Source organism: Oncorhynchus masou, chromosome 24 (genome assembly GCF_036934945.1).
Source record: "Oncorhynchus masou masou isolate Uvic2021 chromosome 24, UVic_Omas_1.1, whole genome shotgun sequence".
NCBI lineage: Eukaryota > Metazoa > Chordata > Actinopteri > Salmoniformes > Salmonidae > Oncorhynchus > Oncorhynchus masou.
Genome location: NC_088235.1, coordinates 84438425 through 84443608, shown reverse-complemented (window position 1 = coordinate 84443608; position 5184 = coordinate 84438425). Strand labels below are relative to the sequence as shown.

Below are 5184 nucleotides of genomic sequence, written 5' to 3'. Positions count from 1 at the left end.
AACAATACAAAACAACAAACGTAACGTGAAAACCTGAACAGCCTATCTGGTGACAACAAACACAGAGACAGGAACAATCACCCACGAAACACTCAAAGAATATGGCTGTCTAAATATGGTTCCCAATCAGAGACAACGATAAACACCTGCCTCTGATTGAGAACTACTTCAGACAGCCATAGACTTATCTAGAACACCCCACTATGCCACACCCTGGCCTGACCAAATAAATGAAGACAAACACAAAATACTTTGACCAGGGTGTGACACCAACACTATAATAGCAATAGTTCATTTGTTTATAGTTATGAAATAAGATGGTTAATTAAAGCATCTCGGAAAAGCTGAATTCACTTTTTCGGCTTGAAGCATTTCTCCTCAAACTGAGCTATTTGGCTGAAGATATCTAGGAGATTAGTTGACAGCTCTTTACTTCCTCCTGCAGATCCCTTACCATTCAGGGAGGCATCAGTGGAATACCTGTTATCCCTGCCATCAGACCTTCGGGTGGCCTTATTTTTCTCATCTCCTTGTTCTGTGCTACCATACCTCCCACTATCTGATCGTCTGTAACTGGATATGTGGAACTGTGACGCGAGGTCGTTGGCGTACCAGTCAGATTTGCAGGAATGCTCTGAGCTGGCAGATGAAGACATTCTTCTGTGTTTGGCTTTCTCCAATGAGCTGAGAACTTCTTGTGGGATACTTTGATCCTCCTGGCCCTGGTTCTTCCAATGCCCCCAAGAGGCTTCCCTCTCATTCACTTCCTCATCACTGGTCTTGTCATCATGGACACCTTTCCCCTTGCCGCTCTCAGCACGCTGAGGAGAGCTGTCAACAGGTTCATCGTCAAACCTACCTCTGCTGTTGTCCGGTGCATCTGTGGACACGAATGATAAAGAGTGATGAGAGCAGTGCCTGCCTTTGCTGTGGGGCTGACTATGCTCTTCAGTCCTATCTGGCCCCTCAAACAGACTGACCAAGCTACATTTCTGATCCAGGAAGGAGGTGGTGGTGTTGGGTGGGGCAGGGTACCATTCCTCAGACACCCTCCTGTTGTCCCTGGATGAAACCCTCCGTTTGCGTTTCTCCCCTCGAGATGACCGTCTGTGTTTGCTCTTCATTTTCTTTGACTTCCTGCACCATGAGGAAGAGGAGTGGTCGGACGAAGAGTTGGAAGACAATGACGTTGATGAAGAGGAAAATATCTTCCATTTCTTTTTCATTCTAGAGGGAGTTATAGCACAGAAACTATGTAGCTACGAAATCAAAATTAGATATTGGTGAATTAAACAATGATTAATATTTAGCCAAATTAAATTACGTGTATGCATTTTGTTTTGCAAGGCAACCAATGAGCTGTTTACCTTCCGGATATTGGATTGGTATGGATTTACCTTTTTTCTTCTTTTAAGATCTTACGCAATTTTTCTGCACTCGTCTTCACATTCTTTGCTTTTTCCACTTCCTTTGCTGCTGCCTCTTCTCTCAGTTTGAGGGATTTCTTTAAAGCAGTCAGTTTTCATAGTAAAATTACACCATATTTCAGGAATTCAAACATGGGAGCAAACCAGGAATGTGAAAAACGGCACATAGACAAATTTACCAAGGCATGATCCAGAAATCATAATTACAGGTAGAGAACAAAGTTTACATTTACCGCATTGAGATCAGGTCCAGCGTACCAACCATTTTCATTCCAGTTGTAAGGTTGTTTGTTCCACCAATAGACACGCAACAATCAAGGCAGTCGGGTCGAGTCAAAGGGCAGGGTCCCAGAATGCAGACACGCACGTAACAAAACACTTCATCAGTATCACAGGGCTCCCTGTGTTTTATGCCAAAAACACAAAAATGACTGAACATTTAACTGGCTCCTTTTCAAATGTTCATGTTCAAATATGTCAAGTAAACAGATAAAGTATCAGTTAAATGAGGGTGTTAAAACAGTCAGAAACAGACTTTCCTATCGAAGCATAGCTTCTTAAATGGGAAACAAGTGGAATAGTTGGCATAACCCATGGAATATACCAGCTAACCTGGATAAGTAGCTCTATTTTTCTCAATGCTTCCTTGGCATCCGGGAAGGTGGTTAAGGCCAGAGCTTTTCTGTAGAGGCCCTCAGCTGTAATGAACTGTTCTTCCTCCTCCAGTCTAACAGAATGAAACAAGTATTTTAGAGGAGTGGTTGTCACTTAAACACAGGATAATAAAGGACGAGGGAAAACATTCCTACTTACTGGCCACCTCGCTCCACCAGGGTCTGGCATAGGTATTTCTTAGCATTTCTGTGGGTTGGCCAGCTTTCCAATGCCAGCTCAAAGTCTGTTATTGCCTTCAGCAAACTCCATTTGTTGGAATACCTGGGAAAAGTCAACTGGCAGGTTTATATTAACTGCATGTAGGACAACTACATTTTATGTTAGAATTAAAAACATTTTTTTTAAACTGTGTTTAAACAGAAATAACTAGCAAGAGTGTAGGCTGGGAGTGCTGACTACTACGCCACAACATTATCAATAAAATCAGATGGATACTCACAGTGCACCACGTGCCACAAAGGCTTCCACATGGTTACTGTCAATATTTAAGGCCTTATATTCCTTTATATTCATTCATTACTTCGACGTGGCGACCAGACTTGAAGTGGTCCACACCAACCCTTCACACTGTAACCCAGACATAATGTATATTGACAAAAACAAAGCACGATCAGGAGCAGTTCATGCATTCTGTAAATAGGTTAGCACAGATCTAGTCACCGGCTCCTCTGTTTTTCTCCAGTATGCAATGGGAGTTAAAATGTCAGGCATACAATTTAAGAGCCCAGGACGCAGACTGCTTCTTTTTGGATATTTGTGGCAACGTCCTCCTCAAGGAAATGTTTGCTGTAAAGGAGAGTCCCAAAATACAGTCAAGTGCTGATAAAAGGGGTATCATTTTCTGGCAAGCGTGTCGGCTGAAGAGTGACAAAACAACACGTTTGTCTTCTCACCTCTGTAGTCCTCTCATGAGTGAGGGAGGCTGTGTGTCACTGATGCCAATCTTCCCCAGGAGATACTCCACACTAGATGGGTTGGAGTATCCAATAGTATCCTCTAAAACCCTCTCATAGGTTTCAGTGTTGTCGTTGGCAACGCTCACACTGCGACTGGGTAAAACAGTACAATGAGCAAAGACAGCCTGAGTTCAAGCTGAACTATTTTATACCATATGTTTTCTGCCAACTAGAATATGTCTGTCTTACCTGTATTGAAGTGGAAGATCATCTCTACTAAACACTCCAAGCTTTAGGCTCATCAGGTTTGGGGCGCGGGAGGTGGGCTGAAGTGAAATGGTTATCTTCTCATGGTATCGGTCAATATCCTTCACTCCAGCTAGGGAAGAGCACATGGTATATGGGTCAGTTTGTTGACTTATTACAAAACTGCATTGTGAGCATGTTTACATTTACAACACAGTTCGCTAGTGCAGTGTGCATTCACCTCTTATTTAAATAGCAGATCATCATGATTGCTATTGGAAGGTACATCTCTAAGGGGACACAGGGCCTGAGGAGAGAAAGAAAGCAGAGAAAGAGGTTAACATGTGCTCCTATTTCTTCAATAAAAAAACACTGACCACCAGGCCAAAGCCACAAGCCTTACCGTGAGCTCCAGATCCTCTATGTCTCTCTCTAGTCCACCTGCCAGGCAGATCACTGTTACAAAGAAGAAGATCACTGTTACATCCTGCCTATCACAATATCCCCTCGCTCCATGTCCCTGTACAACAGATTCCTCCGCTCCTCAAATAACACCCCCATTAACTGCTCCAGAGGGGGCATGATGGCATAGGGCTCTAGGAAAAGGATATTAGGCCAAACTCAGTACAATATGTTAATTTACCTGTGTATTTGACAGTAACAACTACCTTCTCCTTCCTCCAACACATCCTACACTGTTCCATGATGGTGCAAATAGGACGTCTGCTTTTCTAGCAATAAACTGCTCAACTAAAGCATTGTCCTCCCCTCCATATTTTCTGCAAAACATGGATATTAATGATCATGTACACATTTTTTGGAAATTTGCCATTGACAGTGTTGCCAACTTGGGGTTCCATTAGCTGAATCACTGTACTGTTAATTTAAAATTACCTTTGATAGCTGGCCTTAGACAAGTCCAGTTCAATAGCTTTGAAATCTGGATTTTCACTTTGTTCACATTTGAGATGGGTAAACAGGCTTTGTCCATGGTGAGACAAAGTCTTCCTCAGTATATCTCTATCCATTTTCAGTTATTGGCATCAGAATTCTGCCTGATTAGCTAGTATGAACAACATCCTGTAACAGAAGAAAAACACGGCATAACAGCCATGTTCGTTGCAGCTGCTACACTCTACCGCGGACATGCAGCTTACCAACTAAGGCACAGTACTTGACACCCGGTGGTTCATTCCCATGCAGATGTACATTACACGTACGGCAATTATTAAAATAGCAGTTAGTTGTCTGACAGAAGCGTGCTAAAAAAAAGGTCAGAATTTCTTCTTCGGTGGGATTTTGTGGCGGAGTACATGCAACAATTGTGTATTCCCCCCCTACTGGATGGGGTGAAGACTACACTGAACAAAAAATATAAACGAAAAGTTAGATTTATAAGGAAATCCGTTACTGAACGAAAATATAAACGCAATATGAAACAATTTCAAAGATTTTACTTTGTTATAGTTCATAAAAGGAAATCAGTCAATTGAAATAAATTCATTAGGCCCTAATATATGGATTTAACTTTACTTTTATTTCAACTCATTAAACATGGGACGAAGACTTTGAATGTTGCTTTTATTTTTTTTGCTCAGTAGCAAGATGACGAAGAAATAATTATATTCACTCTCCATATCCAAATACTACCAGTGCCAGGGGGGGTGTCAAGTGCTTTTTCTGTTTGCTAACTTAGGTAGGTGGTTAGCTAAATTAGCTGATCTAACTAGCTTAACAACTACATATAGCCATATTTATGTAAAAATAGAATAGGTTTTACATTCAGATATCTATTTTACCTTGACTGTTAAACCTCTTCTCTTTTTAGTCGTAGATATGGCTACTTAACAGAAAGCTACAGCGTTACAACCAGCCATCTAAAGCTAGTTTCACCAGAAAACAGCACGTCATGACAGGAGTTGGCTAGCAAGTTAGTCTGG

The 5184-nt window shown here is 41.7% G+C and overlaps 1 pseudogene; it reads right to left on the bottom strand.

Annotated features, from left to right (window-relative positions):
- Positions 1-350: 350 nt before the first annotated feature.
- LOC135511733 (tetratricopeptide repeat protein 14-like) lies at positions 351-4272 on the bottom strand (annotated as a pseudogene).
- Positions 4273-5184: the final 912 nt, after the last annotated feature.